This window comes from Chionomys nivalis, chromosome 23 (assembly GCF_950005125.1).
Source record: "Chionomys nivalis chromosome 23, mChiNiv1.1, whole genome shotgun sequence".
Classification (NCBI taxonomy): Eukaryota; Metazoa; Chordata; class Mammalia; order Rodentia; family Cricetidae; genus Chionomys; species Chionomys nivalis.
The window spans coordinates 6,617,723-6,636,624 of record NC_080108.1 but is presented as its reverse complement, the minus strand read 5'-3'; the positions used below and the strand labels follow the sequence as shown (position 1 = coordinate 6,636,624).

General features: G+C 38.6%; 1 protein-coding gene across 5 annotated transcripts in view; it reads right to left on the bottom strand.

Annotated features, from left to right (window-relative positions):
• Dlg2 (discs large MAGUK scaffold protein 2) overlaps positions 1–18,902 on the bottom strand; it is a 1,644,347-nt gene that overhangs the window by 1,624,187 nt on the left and 1,258 nt on the right. The gene's annotated exons all lie outside the window — the stretch shown is intronic.

Below are 18,902 nucleotides of genomic sequence, written 5' to 3'. Positions count from 1 at the left end.
ATGAACAGAAGCCTAAATGGGACAGAAGAAATAACCAGGGCCAGTGAGAAGATCATGACAAAGTGTCTGCCGGCAAGCCTAACAACCTGAGTTCAATCCCCAGACCTACATGGCGGAAGGAGAGAAGCAACTCCTACAAGTTGTCCTCTGGGCACCACGAATATGCATGGACACATACACATAGAAAGGAAGAAAGAAGAGGAAAGAGGAGGGAAGGGAGGGTAAAGGAGGGAAGGGAGGAGAAAGGAAGGGAGGTATTTTAAATTTCATAAAAACAGTGAGTCTGAAGACTCACAAATGGAGGATAAAAATGGACTGGAGAGTGAAGAAAGCCCAAAGAAGCATGAGACAAGCATGAAAGGCGCAATACTCTGGTCACTGGGAGCTCAAGAAGGACGTGTGAATACCACAGGGGTTAGAAAGTACATTAGAAGAAACAATAACACAAAATCTCTCGATCCTAGAAGACACAAATACTCAACATAAGAAAGTCAAAAGTCAGGCCAGGAATGGTGGTGCACACCTTTAATCCCACCACCTAGTGGCAGAGGCAGGTGGAGCCCTGTGAGTTATTTCAAAGCCAGCCAGGCCATCATGATTCAAAAGGAGGAAATAGTTCAAAATACAGTATGTTTACTCAGCATTAGAGCACGCAAATATAGACAGCAAATATTAACAGAGCCAAGAGACGCACTCAACTCCAATATCATAATAGCTGGGGACTTAACACCCTGCTTTAGCAGTGAAGAGATTATCCAGAAAGAAAAGTCAACAAAGAAATGCCAGAGTTGAATTAGACCCAAGAACAAATCGACCTAACAGGTATCTATAGAAAATGACCTCCAAAATCTTCTGTTGACATTTTTCTTATCAGCATATGGAACAATTCTCAGGGCAGATCATATGACAAGCCACAAGGCAAGTCTCACAAATTTTTTAAAAAGTGAAATTATGCTTTATCCTTTGAACACATGCAATTAAGAATCCAGTAAGGAGAAAAACCTTTGGAAACTATACCAATGCATGGAAACTTAACAACTTAATTTTGAACAACCAATGAAGCAAGAAATAAATCAATAAAGAAATGTAAATTTTTTGAAACAAATGAAAATGGAGATACAGGATACCAAAACATAGAAATGAAAAACAAGGAATCTAGGAACAAACCTAAAGTTCTCTACCTTGGTTTCTGTGACTGTGATAAAAACAATTACAAAAATAAAATACTTTTGTAGGAGAGGATTGGTTTAGTTTACCAGTTACAGATCATCATGAAGAAAAGCCAAGGCAGGAACTCAAAAGAGGAGCTTAAAGCAAAAACCAATGGAGGAACGGAACACTGCTGAATATTACCTACCAGCATGTTCTCACTTCTGCTACCTCTTACACAGCCCAGGCCCGCCTGCCTAGGGATGATACTACCCACAGTGGTCTGGGCCCACATCAATTAGCATTAAAGAAAATGTCCCACAGACATGGCCCCTGATGGAGGTAAGTCTTCCACTGAGGTTACTTTCCCTGAGTATGTCAATTTGACAGCCAACATTAGCTATCACACAAAGATATGAAAGGTTTCCATAATGAAAATTAGAAAACACTAATCAGAACATGGAAGAGAACAGAAAAAACTTAAAAGATAGCCAGTGCTCATGGATTGGAAGAATTAGCATTGTACAATTGTTCCTATAACCCATTGAGATGTACAGATTCAATACGATCTCTATCAAAAAGCTAGTGACATTTTTCACATAGCAAAATTCAGGTAGCAATTCTCTGATGTGGGATGTCCTTCTATACACTGTGAATATATATTTCTCCCATTGGTTAATAAAGAACCTGCTTTGGCCTATGGCAGGATAGAATATAGCAAGGGGAAATCCAAGTAGAGATAGAGAAAGAAAGCAGGCTCAACAAAGATGCTAGCAAGCTGACATAGACAGGAGGCCAGAACACCTAAGATAATGCCACAACCATGTGGCAATATACATACTATTGGAAATGGGTTAATGTATAAGAGAGAGATCTAGGCATTAATAGCCCAAGTCATCAGCCAAACAATTACATTTAATAATAGCCTTTCATAAGTGACTGTGGGGAACAATAGGTGGGACAGAAACTGGTCCAGAGGACCAGACAGGACAGAGAATACTTTCAGATGTAATTCTCAAATTATACAAAATTGCAAAATTTAAAAGGCAGCCAAAGATAGTTCTAGAAAAAAAAACTAGGGGTGGGATTAGGAAGTAGAAGGTATTATACTACCTAACTTCAAAATATACTGCAAAGCTATAGTGATCAAAGTAGTGTGGTATCATAAACACAGCCACATAGACCAAGATTATAAACTAAAAAGGCAATTTTGAAATTAAGAAAACACGTGAATCTATAGCCAGCTAATTTGAGAGAAAATTGCTAATAATACACACCAAAGGAAGGGCAATCTTTTCAATAAATGGTGATAAATTGAGTGCCCACATGCACTCACATGCAGAAGGAAACTAGACCCCTATTTCTTTGGGAGGAGTGTGCGTATGTGTGCTGACTGGTCTTCATGCACTATATTTTGACCATGTTCATGATCATTTGATAAAGAACTTCTCACAGATCTTCCCACCATTCTATCCACCCAACTTTATTGGATCCCCCCCCCCAAAAAAAGAAAAAAGAAAAAGAAAAAACCTACAAAGACAATAAAAAGTGCTAAAACCAAAGCTTCATCCCTCAAAAACAAACAAAGGACACAGAACTTGTTTTGTATTGGTCAACTAATCTTAGGCATGGAGTCTACCCTGGAGTATGGCTAATATACCCCAGTGACTCTCCACTGAAGAAAACTGGCTTTGCCAGCAGGTATCAACTGAAAAAAAAAAAAAAAAACCTTCATGATTAGGTATAGGACCCTGTGACCGTTTGCCCCTCTTAGTCCTGGGACCCTGTAGGGACTGAACCTGTGTCAGTTTTATGTGTGCTGCCACCACCCCTTGAGAGTTCATATGTACGTCAGGCTTTGTGTCAGAAGACACTGCTTCCTTGGAGTCATCCATTCGCTCTCGCTTTTACAGTCTTTCCACGCCCTCTTCTGCATAGATCATCGAGAAGTAAGGGGAGGAGTTTGATGAAGACATCAATTTAGGATCGGGAGTTCCAAAGTCTCTCAATCTCTCATTTGAGAATTTCTGTGGTAATTCCCATCTACTGCAAAGAGCTCTGATGAGAGGTGAGCAAGGCAATGATCTTCAGGTATGAAAACATGCATTAGGAGTCATTTTATTGCTGTGTTGCTTTAGCAGAATAGTAGCCGTAGGTTTTTTCCTAGGCCCATGCTCTATCTAATCTTAGGTTCTTGGCCATTCAGCAGTTTCAGATATGAGTCTTATCTAACTGAGTGGACACTTACTCCAAGCAAACAGTGGTTGGTTACTCCCATAACATTTGTGCCACTATCGCACCAGGGTGTCTTGAGGCAGGCTGGTCTCTGTTGTGGGTGGCAGCATTTATAGCTGGGTAATACTGATGAATACCTTTTTATTCTGGCAGTGTTCAGAGTATCTTCTAGCACCATAAATACTAGTCTGCTAATCAGCAAGGGTGAAACTTCCAGGCGGGAAGTCTCAATGACATAGGCACATGCTGTCCCCATCAATAGGACCTTACCATCACATTCTGTAGAACAACCAAGAGTCTGTGATCTTTATGGGGTCCATGGGATTACTTTGTAGGCCCCTATCTCTTAAAACATGGAAAAAAACACCTCAAAATGGACTAAATACTTTATAGGACCAAAACCACAAGAATAAAAACACTTCGCTCAGGAAAGAGTCGACAGACTGAAAATATTTGCAAAGTATATACCTGAAAGGAGGTTGATATCCAGAATGTGTAACTCAAAAACCCAATACAAAAATAGCAGATAATAAATTTTAAAATGGGCAATATACCTAAGTGTATGTTTCTCAAAAGAAGTTATGCAAAAGACCAATATATACCTAAGAAAATGCTCAGTAGCACACGAATCCTCGGGAAAACACAAATCAGCATCAAAATGATCTATTTACCACTGTACCAGTAAGAGGAGCTCTTATCAAGAAGACTAAAAACAGCAAGTGCTGTTAAAGAAGTAGAGAAAAGGCAATTTATATAGACTGCTAGAGGGAGTGCAAACCCGTGGAGGAATAGAAAACAATATGGACTTTCCTCAAAAACCTGAAGCTGTAACTACCCTATGATCCAACCACCTCACTACTTGGCATGCTTCCATGAGAAATGAAGTCATAGAGACATTGAAACCCCTGTGTTCAATACAGCACTACTCACAATAGCCAGTAGAAGGCAACGAGAGTGTTGGAAGCTGTGAACCCCCAGATCCTGAATTTCTTGTAAACAACTTGTTTTCCCCTGATGTGAGTGCCTACAGCTGCTCTGAGCACGAGACCCTCAGAAGGTCCTGATGGCAGGGAATGGTTTCTGGTGCGTTTGGCTGCGGCGTGGCTATCCCTACAAAAGCTATTTCTGGACACAATAAAGGGGTGTGTCTCTGTCTGTGAGTCTTTGTGTGTTTCAATCTCCAGCCCCTTGCCCAGTTCACGAACTGTATGGTGGCGCATAGAGTGCAGACAGGTGTGATGCGCCGCACAAGTGTCCAATGGCTGATGGACAAAGGAAGGAAAAGTAGCCTATCTATCCAATGGATACTGTCCTTCCATATCTACCCAGTACACACTGTCCCCCATATCTACCCAGTGCACACTGTCCCCCATATCTATCCAATGGAAACCGTCGCTCCATAAAAAGGATGAAGCCCTCCTTTTATCTGTGACCACATGGACAGGACTGGAAGTCATTAAGCCCAAAAGCCAGACACAGAAGACAAGGAAGTGCTGCATGAGCTCACGCTCTGTTCTCTCAGGACAATCTCACAGAAATTCAGAACAGAATGCTCAATTCCAGAGAACAGGAGAAGAGGAGAAAAGACGGATAAGGGGATCCTGGTCAGTGAGTAACGAGGAGCAGTGACACAGGAGCAAGAAACTTGTCACCACCCAACACAGTGACTACAGCTAATGCACTGTACATTTCACAAAGCTGGAAAAGGTTTTTCATAAAGAAATACCAAGTGATTGAATAAATAATTACCCCACCTTATTTAAATGCTACGTAATATATACATACATTGAAGCATAACCGGCACCCACTTTATATAGTTTTTGTTATGTACGGGTGAATAGGGAATTCTCTCTAATTCTAAAAGGATACATTAACAAAGGATGGTGACAAGCGTATATACTAACACATTGGTATAGAACTATAGCTTTTTAAAAGATGGCGTCTGACCATGTAGCTGATGGTGGCCTCAAACTCACTATCCTTCAACCTCAGTCCCGAAGTGCTGATTATAGGAGCACACCACCATGCCTGGCTTCAGAACTTTAAAAGTGCTCTTAGGGTTTACCATGTAACATCTTTTTATCTTTTATTTTTTTAAAACAATCTTTTTTTTATTTTACATTCCAATCCGAGTTGAGCCCATGGAACATTGTTAACAGTATTGGGCCAGGGGAAGGAAATATTTTCATTTTTGTTTTCACAGTAAGAAAGCAGAGATCTCTCAGGAATGATAATGGCTTCCTGGCCTCCTTCCTAACCTGTTCCTGCCCACTGCTTACTTCCATGGTTATGCTATACCTCTGCATGTCTCTGTGGCCTACGGTCCCCTAGTCATCCGCTCTCTCCAATGCCTGAAGCCCTAGTCCTGCTCTTCCCCTTGGTAAGCAGCTAGAATTTTCTAACGCTTGCCATCAGAAACTCTTTTCTTCTCCTTGAATTGTAACTTTGAAGCTAGACTGTCTGGTCTTTGTTTCTCTGGTCACCTTGTGGCATTTTTGTAGGTGTTTCCATCGTTGGTTCTCGTAAAGGGCAATTTTCAAAACCAACTGATGGCATTCCTATAATCATATCTGCAATGTAATTTGATTAGTGAGGGAGTTTCGTTTATTTAACGTCTATGGGTTAGTTTCTCAAGGAAAACATTCTACTGACTCAAAACAGATGAGGGTTTTCCAAACCAACAAAACTCATGCCACTCATTTGAGTATAAGAAAAACCTGACATTCAAAATGCTGGAGCGGAAGAACAGATTGGCCTCCTAGACAACTTAGGCTTGGGTGTCAGCGCTAGGGCGGGCGTCACCACTTGTGCTTCTTTTGTCGGTGTCAATGATTTCAACGTCAGCCCTGTTCTGCCCTGCAAGTCTTCCCTGGTTTATGGGAGTTGGGTCCTGAGAGTAATCAAAAACTACACAGCTATGCAATGATTATAAATTGAACAAAACAATAGACATGAGAGCAAGGTCTTGTCACACACATAAAAACTGCTTACAGGCCGGGCGGTGGTGGTGCACGCCTTTAATCCCAGCACTCGGGAGGCAGAGGCAGGCGGATCTCTGTGAGTTCGAGGCCAGCCTGGTCTACAAGAGCTAGTTCAGGGACGGGCACCAAAGCTACAGAGAAACCCTGTCTCGAAAAACAAAAACAAAAACAAAAAAAAAAAAAATGCTTACAGATCTTTAGAAGGTGAATTAACATGGGAAGTCTTGATGATCATGCCAGCTAGAACATTTTAATTGATGCCCATTTCAATGGTTACGTCAACTGTTCGGATGATGGTTTTGATTTTCGTATTTTCTTCTCTAAATAAAATGTACCAGAAAAATAAAATAAAATTTGGATGAATGAAGGTACTTAAAAGAAGAAATGGAGAGTGAGTGCCATTTTCCACAGGAGAAATTTCTGCAAACTATGCAACCCATGGACAGGCTGAATGTTACATAATTGGTGTTGTAGCTGATCATGTGTCTGCTAATTAAGGTTCAATTCTATTGTTTGTGGTATAAGAAGAGCATTGCCAAAAAGTTATAAATAATTCGGGATGGGTAATTTAAAATTAAAACTGTGAATAGCAATACTGTTAAAAAGCAATCTTTTAGAAAAAGATTTTCAGCATTTTCCACAGCTGAAAACAGCCTATAGACAGACCACAGGAGTGGTATCGTTGGCAAAAAAAAAAATAAAAATAAAAAAAAAATTCTGAGTACCACAGAGGTTAAAGTGAACGTAATATGAAAAAAAAAGCCTCAGAATAAATCATTTAGAATAATGGAATACCTTTTATATAAGTTTTACAACATTTTTACAATTTAGAAGAGATTTCAAGTGCATTACCTGATCACCACCACTGACAAGTTATATTGTGCCTATTTCACATGAAATTGAAATTCACAGATCCAAGATCACAGAGAAACTAAATAGCAGAGTTGTAACTTAATCCTAATGCTTTGGGTTCCAAACAGAGTGTCCATTCCCCATTCCCCAAAACCCTTCTCAGCCCTCCAAGAAGCCACAAGTCTATGGAAAACAAACGCGGTTGTCTTAGTCAGGATTTACACTTGCTGGGATAAAACACCTTTCCCAAAGGGAAGGGTTTATTTGAGTTACACTTCCATATCACATATCACAATCAAAATTAGGACAGAAACTCAAACAGCGCTGAAACCCGGAGGCAGGAGCTGAAGGAGAGGCCATGGAGGGGGGCTGTTTCCTGGCTTGTTCCATGGCTTTCCAACCTGCTTTTTCATAGAACTAACCCAGGGATGGCACCACCAACAATGGGCTGGGCTCTAGAACATCAATCACTAATTAAGAAAATGCCCTACAGACTGGACCTAATGGAGGCATATTCTCAGTGGAGACTCCCTCCTTTCAGATAACTCTAGCTTGTGACAAGCTGGCATAAAACTCACCAGCAAATTGATCATTCAGACATTAATTTTATTTATGAATTTTAGAATATTGAATTAAATGCTAAGTATCTAACTTTCACATATGTTTACTAAATTAGGAATTATATTAATAACACAAATAAAAATAGCCCTATTGTCCTATAAGATGAATAAAAATGTTTTTATTCTTTTTCACTATTTAGTATCTTGTCATTTTTAAGACACTGGGAACACAATTTTAAACAAGAAAGGCAATAGTCTAACATCACAGACATTTTATTCTGAAAGTAAAAATTAAATAATGTACCAAAGTGAAGGATTAAACCAGTGTATAATCAAGCTGTAAGACAGCAGATACCAAGGAAGCAAAGACATTGATATCATGTGTATCAAGTTTGATCTTATACCCAAGAAGGAGGACCAGGACACAGAAGACTCAAAGAAAAAGAGGAAGAGAAATACAATAATATTTTTAGTTTTAGACGGATTGTTTTAACTACAACTTGATTAGATAGATAGATAGATAGATAGATAGATAGATAGATAGATAGATAGATGATAGATAGATATAGATATATCAACAATAACAAATATTCTTCACAGTATTTTAATGAATATATGAAAAATTGAATAGCCACAACTCTTTATAATCACTTATTAGACATGACTAGAAAATAAACATTTAATTATGAAACATTTAAACTCGGTCCTGATGGAACATATCTTTAATTCCAAACTCCAAAGGCTGAGGCCAGAGAATCACAAGTTTGAGGTCAGCCAGGACCACATAGCTCTCAGCCACACCTTGCCTCAAAAAAAATCAAAAGGAGAGGAAGAAGGAAGAGAGAGAGAGAGGAAGGAAGCAGCAGGAGGAAGGAAGAGGGAGAGAGAAATAAAGGAAGCAGCAGGAGAAGGAAGAGAGGAAGGAAGAGAGAGGGAGAGAGGAAGGAAGCAGGAAGAAAGGAATATTTGTAGGTGCTGACTTCTCACTGATGAAGCTCTTTTCTTTTATTGCAAATCAAGAATATACATACAAAAGTAAGCAAGTAATGAATAACAATAGAAAAATTACTTCCATCTGTTTTTTTATGGTTGTGTGCGTGTGTTTATGTTTTTTCTTTGTTTTCGTTTTATCATTTTGGTTTGTTTATTTTGTTTGTCTGGTGTGCCAAAAAGAGAGAAAGAAAGGGCCTAGAGTTGAGTGGGTAGGGAATTGGGCAGAATCTAGGACGAGTTGAGGGGAGTCAGGTTATAGTGTATAAAAATGCAGTTTTCAATAAAAAGTATAGATATTAAAATTTACACTTCAAGATAATAAAATAGGCCTGATTATTTAGCTCAGAGAACACAGTGCTTGTGCTGTGGGATAATGCTCATGTACACTGTAAAGATTTGTCACTCATTTTGTTTTAATAAAATGCTGATTGGCCAATAGCTGACAGGAAGTATAGGTGGGGCAACCAGACTAGGGGAATTCTGGGAAGAGGAAAGGGAGGCAGTCACAAGCCAGATGCAGAAGAACCAAGATGAGAATGCTTTACTGAGAAAAGGTACCAAGCCACGTGACTAAACACAGAAAAGTATTATGGGTTAATTTAAGTTGTAATAGCTAGCTATTAATATGCTTGAGCAATAGACCAAGCTGTTTATAATTAATATAAATCTCTGTGTGTTTATTTGAGACTGAATAGCTGCGGGACTAGGCGGGACAGAAACTTCTGTCTACATGCTTGCCTTCAAACTTTACATCTGACTTCAACCCCAGAAGCCCATGTACAGATAGAAGGAAAGAGCATATTCCACAAATTGTTCTCTGACCTACACCCATGTACTACACCATACATTCACCTATACACACATCATACATACATGTAACTTTCTTTTTTAAAGTGTAATTCTTGGGCCAGCAGGTACCTACTGCCAAGCTAAGTTTGGAGATCTGAGCTTAATTCTTTGGAAGCACATGATAGAAGAAGAGAACTGACTTGCAACAGTTCTTCTCCCAATCTCCATAGCTGTGCCCACATGCATGCACACACGCACTAAACAAAAACATTTTTTAAAAATGTATAAATTTTTTTTAAAAACTGATATAACAAAAATGTGTCATTACTAACAATATAACCTAGTATTTGTTAGGCAATGATAATTTTAAACATCCATCATCTTACCTAATCTGCACAAGCATCCTAAGAAATGCTAACAGATATGTTTTGCAAATTTGAAAACTTTAGACCAAAATAAATAAAGTTGCCAGTTGGCTTTCAATCTATAGAATAAAATACTGAGAGAAATCAATGTAAAGGGGAAAGACTCCTTCCGGCTCGTGGTTGTGAAGCTTTTGGCCCATGCTCACTTAACCCTGTTTCTCTGGACCCATGGCTCCCAAGTCGTGAAAGAAAGAGAAAGATGGGTAAGAGATCCTAATGCCATTCAAGTGTACACCCACAACAACCTACTGTCCTTCCAGTACACCCTGTCTTCCAGGCAAGGCAACCAATGCTAGCTTCCAGGGGCTGGCAACCAAGCTTTTAGTGGATGGGCCTCTGGGAGACATTTAAGACCAAACCATAACACTGCTGTGACTCTATGACCAGCAAAGTGCTAGAACTAGCAACTCAACTTGGGTCTATCTGGTACCAAAGCCCATAGTTTCATGTTACACCATATTGTCACTTGGCCTAGTAGGGAAGGGTCATGATGTTTCCTTTTCGTATATCCCCCTTAGAAATTACTCTCATGCCCAAAAAAAGAAAAGAAAAGGATAATATACTTTAACAAATATCTAGTGCCCACAATCGTCTATTTAAACTAATAACACAAGTATAAAACGGTGCATTGCTCCTTTCAGATAAGGCATGTTTTCAGATAATAAACCGAAGTGCTGAAGAGAAGAACAAGCATGAAGATTAATATTCAACAGAAGAGATGAACACAGCAAATTGCTAAATAAAACTTCTTTTCTGCTGTCTATTGAAATATGCGTTGCCCCACTTTTAACAACTAAAAAAAAAGAAGAAATGACTTGGAATTTAAATAGCAGAGATAATATCTGGCTGGACAGAGCAGATCTTGAGTACAAATTGAAATTATTTTGTACATACTGTCTTTTACAAATCACTTTAGCATCTGTCAATGAGAAATAATACAAGAAATCTTTGTCCTGATCTATTTTAAAGATACACAGTGTGGTATTTTTCTATGTGTGATCACCTGTGTGAACATCACATCTGAGTCATGATGCTCCCAAAGCTGGTCCTCCTGTCACTGATGGGAATGGACCTTGACCTCATAACCCTGACAGAAAGAATCTGCATAGCTCTTTCCTATTATAGAGCAGGTTTTATATGAACTTTGTACTTGACTGTCATAATAACCTTCAGAGTTAATATTAGCACAATTATGTTTTAAGGTGAAGAATTTAAACTTCAACTCTCAATTTACTTCATGTAACTTCAACCAGCTAATGGCACAGATGAGCACCACCCAGCAGCCTCAGCTGCACTGTGACCCTGCTCACCATTCCTGAGTGCCACACCTCACAGGAGTACAGCGTTGGACAAGCTTCTTGTACTAATTCTGCCACCCATTTTGTAAAAGTGAAGTGACAAGTGTTATTTGGTGAAGAAAAGAAACTACAAACACTAAGGGAGAGAAGAGATTAAAGGGGTCATTTTCACGGGCCATGTAGTGGCTTCACAATAAAAAAGGCATGTCAAGTATTTTATATTTGGGAAACTGACACTTTGTAAAAGTCAACTTTTTCCCTCCTCAAATTGCCCCAATTCTTTCTTTCTCATTCATTTATTGCATCAAGGAGGGAGGGCATGTGTGAGCACACACACATACACATACACCTTCAGGCTCATAGTGCGCGCACACACATACACACACCTTTAGACCCACAGCACACACATACCAAAAAAATGAATTTTAAGTTATTCCAGTTTTACTTTCAAAACACCTAAACCCTCAAATAAAGTTTGCAATAGAGATGAGAGGTTCTCAAGTACAGAGGGATTTCTCTGGGCCTTTCCTTACCTGAAGAAAAACAGTTGAAACACACACACACTTAACAGTCACACACACACCTACACACACTCACCACTCACACATGAACACCTTTGCACACATATGCATGTGCACGCACACACACACACACCCCTTTAGACTCACAACAGCAAGTATAGACTTGATACAAATATTGGGCTGAGCTCAAGGAATCCTGCTGAAGACAGGGAGGAAGGATTGTAGGATCCAAAGACATCAAGGACATCACAAGGGAACCCACAGAAAAAACAACCTGGGCTCAAATGGGGCTCATAGAGACTGAACCAACAGCCAGGGAGCCTAAATGAGACTGACCGAGGCCTTCTACATATATGTGACAGTGGTGGAGCTTGGCCTACGTGTGGGACTCCTAACAGTGGGAACAGGACCTGTCCCTAAAGCTTTAACTGACTTTTGGGACCCTATTCTTCATACCAGGTTGCCTTGCCTAGCCTTAATATAAGGGGAAGAACTTAGTCCTACCATAACTTGATATACCATGCTTTGCTGACACCCATGGAAGGCCTGCCCTTTTCTGAACAGAAACAGAGGAGGAGTGTGTTGAGGGGAGTGGAAGAAAGGGGAGGGAATGGGAAGAGAGGAGGGAGGGGAAACTGCGGTCAAGGTGTAAAACAATAAATTAAATTAATTTTAAAAAGTAGGCTTGATAAGCTCTTCTTCCTATCAGCATTGCTAGAAGAAAGCAAGACTGAGAAAGGAAGTCATCGTAATATATCTAGGCAAACAGAAATTCTGCAAAATAAAATATGAGTCAGGACGTAGAAGTAGAATCTCTATCAGACCAGAAAAAAACTATCTAGACAAAGGAACTCCTATCTCGGAAGTAACATATATATACATGCTATTATATATAAAATATTATAATATGTATTTATACACACATAGGAACATATATACCACACAAAGTACCACACATTCCAGATGTAACGCCATCTTACCCCAGTAAAGTAGGAGTGATCTCAAAAACAATAGAAGTATTTTGTTCTCTACTAACTAGGAACAAAAATTAAATTTGAATTATAGAAATTGGTATTTCCTATATATTTAAATGTATACATCAAGAGTACAAATCGAAGCTGACAAGATGATTCAGTTAGTAAAGTCATTGCCACCAAGCCTGGGCACCTGAGTTCAATACCCGAGACCCACGTGGTAGGACATGTGGGTCTGTAGGACAGAACCAGCTCCTATAAGCTGTCCTCTGACCTCCACACATTCATCATGGGGCATTCATAAATGTGCACATACATGCGCACAACAAATATAATTTTAAATTTAAAGACAGTCTAATTGATGATTATCTTATAATATATTCTACCAGGGGCCTGATATTCTGAGAATGATCTGGCTTTTTCCACTGTATCCTGCTGGAGGAGGAGGAAGACAGCGAGGATAAGATGACATAATTCACTCTACACTGACTGGTAAAGTCCTACTAGTTTCTGTAGCTTGTGTTAAATACCACATCTTCCCTGGATGGTCTCGAGTCCTCTCCATCTGTTTCCCTGGCAAAGCATGTTAACAAAGCTATGTAAGTATTGAAATTGCTCACTTCCACATCTATGTCTTAACAGATGCCAAGAATCATAAAGACAGGAACTGAAGAGAGGGCTCCCGGGGGATAAGATCACTTGCTCTTCCTGCAGAAGGCCCATGTTCAGTTCCTAGTGCCGACATGGAGGCTCATAATCACCTTTAACCCTGGAGTACTGGACACTCTCTTGTGGCCTCCACAGTCACCAGGCATGCGCTTAGTACATATAAATAAATGCTAGCAAAACTTTAATACACATAAAAGAATTTTTAAGGTTTTAAAAATAATCATAAAAGCACAGGTGGAATACCATTAGCCTGTTTAAAACGCAGCTGACAGATGGTAAGAACTCAATGTACCCTTACCAGTGGACAAAGGAGTGAATTAATTTGCTCTAAATTTAGACCTTTTAAAGTATTTGAGATCATTACTTATAAAGACTAATTTAAAAGAGTCTAGTAAATTTCTTCCAAATCTTACTCTCAAACTTCAATTACAGAGCTCCAGAATGGCAGTCCTCGCTTGACTAAAAGCCTTAGACTCATACTCCAACAGTGTTGGGCAGAACCATGGGGGCTACCAAGATAGTATCATCCAAAGAGAGCGGATACAAAATTTTATCCATACTCTCTTTGGAAGTTTAAATCAAGTAATTTATTTTCACAGGAATTTTTTTTTTTTTACCTTGCATTGTTCTTCTTGATCTTTTTGGTTTGTTGGTTTGTTGGTTTGTTTTTGAGACAGGATCTCAACTCTGAAGTCAAAGCTGGTCTGGAGCTTACTGTGTAGCCCTGGGTAACCTCAGCTTATGCCAATCTTCCTGCCTCAGCCTCCTAAGAAACTGGACAACAGGCATGAGACACCGTGGCCAGCTCTTGATTAGAAATGACTAAAATAAATGGTGTCGGAACAACTGTTTCATATTAGAGGTGACTTGGACAAAATTCTTGAAATAGCTTTGCAAAACATACTAAAAATTGAGCCCATACAGAAAGCTTACTAGCTGGAATTTGAAAGGACTGAGTGGACAGAAGAGTCTGGGTAAAACTCATGACTCTTTGCTGACAAAGCAACCTACATTGAAGATGCAGAGCCCTGTATCTTCACTGCTACAAACTCCTGAGCTGGAACTGTGACCAGAAAATAGATTCTGAGCTTGCAATAAAAAAGGTGTTGTGTATCTCAGCCTTATGATAAAATACTTAGTAACTGTTGGCACGATGGCTGTAAATATCAAAAAGGGGATATAAAGAGAACACATGGTTACAAAAGAATAGTGATCTTACAGTTCATGGAATATCGTTATATAATAATGAGAGATCAAAGAGGAATGAATTGAGTGTCTTAATTCAACATTTTTTAAATCCAATGCTCTATGTATAGATTCTCACTAACTAGACTGCTACCCAAAACAGTAAGTAGTAGCAAGTCTAAAATGAAGATTAAATGTTCTGTTTTGAGTGGAGTTCTGAGCAGTTTCCCCAAAACCTGCATCTTATGTGTGACATGCCATTACTACTACAAGTCTTTACTATATTATTTGCAACTTATAATATGATATGTACAAAATAAAAACAATTAATAGATCAATTTACCTCATGACTGTCACTTGATTCCTAACATACGTCTAAATCAGTATGTGAACACAAAAACTATTTTTTATTTCTCTGTTCAGCATACTCTCTCATTATGCCTCCTGTATTGACAGTTATGTTCCAACATCAAGAATATATTACTTCATGATTTCCAAACCTTCTCTACCAACACCAAGATAATGACTTCAGAGAATTTAAAGTCCAAAGAGACATCCTAAGTAAATTATTTACTTAGAGAACTCTCAAACCTTTGATAATTTTTCAACATTTTCTGAACAAATCCAGGCATAACTCATTTGAGTTTTTATTAGTTTTGAAAAAAATGAAGTTGAAAATGAAGTTTTGTGGGCTAGGAAAGGCATCTAGATAAAGCCCTGCCGTGGCAAACAAGAAAGATCAAAGATAAATTTAGAAACTTGAATACAAAGGGAAAACATCAGCCATTTGGGACCATCAATAAATTCATGTGTATGTATTCCTATCTGTAACTTCCAAAAGATTCTTTAACTTTAGACAAGCTAGAAGCCAAATGTGGTAGCACACATCTGTAATCCCCGCACACCAGAGACAGAAGCAGGCAAGTCAGGTCAAGAGCTCAGGGGGGAAAAAAACAAACAAACAAACAAAAAAAAAAACAGAAAGAAGTGCTAGAGATGGGGAAAGCAGACATAGATAATAACGGGAGGCAAATGTAAATCGGAGATACACTCCAACTAGCTTAAGCCCATAAAGTGCTAGAAACAAGGAATGGAGGAAGAAGACTTTAAATGAAGAAAGGATAAGGGGAACAGTTACTAAGACCCCTTGCCAAGTAAACTCACAAGTGACGCCTTTAAGAATACAGTCATCCAAAAGCGAGGCCACAAAAGATCATGGCCAGGAAATACCAACTGCAACGTTACGGGTGCTCATAAGATACAGAACTCAGCATTTTTAGAACTCAAATTATACGCAACAGAATATGTACTATTCAACTTCCTGAAGATTTATTGCCAAAGAATGATCATGAAAACAATGTTGCCATACATGGAAAACATCTCTTTATATATGCCCATTTTGTACACTGAGAATGACTGCACGAAAAGAATTCAGAGGGGAAGAGTATCCTGGAAATGACTAATATCAGGGCAGCTGTAAATCAGCATAAAGATACTGGGAGGCAGCCGGGCGGTGGTGGCGCACGCCTTTAATCCCAGCACTCGGGAGGCAGAGGCAGGCGGATCTCTGTGAGTTCGAGACCAGCCTGGTCTACAGAGCTAGTTCCAGGACAGGCTCCAAAGCTACAGAGAAACCCTGTCTCGAAAAACCAAAAAAAAAGATACCGGGAGGCAACTAGAAAACCAGAGCATTTTACAAAACCACAGAAGTGAAAGGGGCATCTATCACCGCTCATGAAACGGAATGATTTCCTTCCTGTATATAATAACTACGACAAAAACGTGCAAGAATGAAACTGCATTGCACTAAACAGTTACAGTGGGACAACTTGGAATGACAACTGCCTACTGAAAGCAAGAAGCCCAAGCTGTCCCTAACTTTTTTCTAAGATTAATAACTCAATATGAAGTTCTTTCAATTCGAGAAGCTTCTTCAACCCTTGCCCTTGCATCATATCTTAACTTTGCATCCTATCTTACTTTGGGTTAACCCTACATTTTTACAAACTAAAATATGTCAAAGAGTGTCCTATAGGTTCAGGTGGGAGAAAATCAAGTTACCACTATAGAAAACAGAATCCGGGATTAAAAAAAAAAAAAAAAAAAAAAAAAACTCAAGAAAAAAATGTAACAACAAAACAGAAGAGTTTTCAGCTGATAAAACTGAGGTCTGTAAAAAAAAAAAAAAAAAAAAAAAAAAGCGTGAAGGGGAAAGGTAGGAAGAGAAGCCATAATGGTCACAAACCAGAAGGGCATGAGTGAGGTGAGCAATTGCTGCTGGCCAAGAACAGCTCACTCCAATGGGTGTGGAGAGATCTCACACCCATTCCCACACCTCTCTACTATGGAGAAATAAGCAAAGTAAGCACCACATGGAAATACGTTCTGGTGAGGTTATCGTTGACACTTGGGTCTGAGTAGACATTTGACCCAATGGGGATAATTATTCTACATCACACGTCCAGCTCTTTTTTTGCATATCTGTAGCATGTAACAATAAATTGAGAAAGGCTTTCAATGAAGGATAAAGATGAAGAATGAAGGATGATCTGACCTTAGAATTTAACTTAAAATTCAAAACACTTTTCTTATATTGTAGAAGCAGTAGATAAAGCAAACTTAGCAATTAAAATACAAAACCCATGCAATAACTACTTGTCTCTATCTAAAATATGTGAATACTAACAAGTTTTTAAGATCAAAAACAATATAAATTCCCTATATCAATTCATTAAATTATTTCCATAATGCTAATACATTAGTGATAGTCCAATATGTACCCTTTAGAAGAACTTGCCTTTAAAATTTCAAACCATTGTATCAACTCACTTTTTAAAGCAAAAAAAGAAGACAAATATAACAGATGCAACATTTTCTCATAAAGCATTAACTTTCAATAATATGGCAACAAATTCTAGGAGTTTTTAAAATATTGTAACTTTTAAGAAACTAAGTCTATTGGTTTAGACCCCTTAAGTTCACTCTGCTTACATAAAGTTACACCTAGAACATTAATTGTGATTTCTCCTCCTCTCTTGCCCCCTCCCTCCTCTCTTCCTTCTCTCTGTCATTTATAATAGTAAGGTACTCAAGAAAATTGTCTGCAGAAATGGTAGGAAGAGTAAAAAAACACACAGTGTGTTAAAGAAATCAAAGACGTTGTTTACTGGCCACATTTCCCAAGCCTTTCCTTCTTGTTGCGCATAAACCAACAACTACCAACATGGCTAAGTACAGCTCCAAAGTATCAAAAACAGCTCACCCCTTCCAGTCGTCTTATAGAGGAAGAAGCAAGCCTACTTTTTGATCCCAGGGTGCAAAAGCATTGAAAACTACATGTTTCAATAGTTTTAGATAGCACTGTGCTCTTTTACACAGACTGTTTTAGACAAAAGCATCTCATTGACTGTGATTTCTCAATACATCTTCCAAACCCACAAGCAGATGGATTAAACAACATAAAAAGGCCATATAAATTCTCTAGATTTTATATGAAAATATGTCTTAGGGTGGCCTCAGGTTCAATATTGTAGCAATCAGCATATCTGGACAACATTTGGATTTATATTAGCCCAGAACAATACATTTCAAGGGTATTCTTATTTTTGATTCAAAACTCTTCATAAAGTTTATTACTGATGTCATCTTTAAAAACCAGAAAGGCCTGATTTCACTAGGGCCCTATGGAATAAAGTTCATCTCAGGTAGATCTAGGCTAAACTGAACCCTTATGGTCTGACCTATAACAAATAATGTTCCAGAAACCCCACTGGATTTTGATCAAAGTGACAACGGTTATTGAAAGGAAGAAAAAAGCAAGTGCATGCCTTATTTGAGGGAACTTCCCAGCCATGTTACTGAATAATGAGGACTAAATTATCATATAGTTGTGAATTACCACAATAATGAAGGCTTACAGTGTAATAAACTCAAATATAAAGTCTATTTTAACTATAAATACTAAAGCTATAATTTTGCTCAGGGTAAATATAATCACTTTACTATCTGTTACAACTACATAATTATTCAATAAATATTAAGCTTATGGGAAGAGCTCCATCGAACCAGTTTCTTAAGTATTATTTAAACTGAGATCTAACAAGCTCAGGAAAACCCTGAGCTATTCTGACTGTAAATGGTGACACCAACTGCCTGGTTTATTAATTCACATGTCTACAATGGCATCTTAATTTTACTATATCAAAATATTACCAGAAAAGTACTACTGAGTAGATAGTATTGCAAAGAATATTTACTCAAAACCAGGCAGA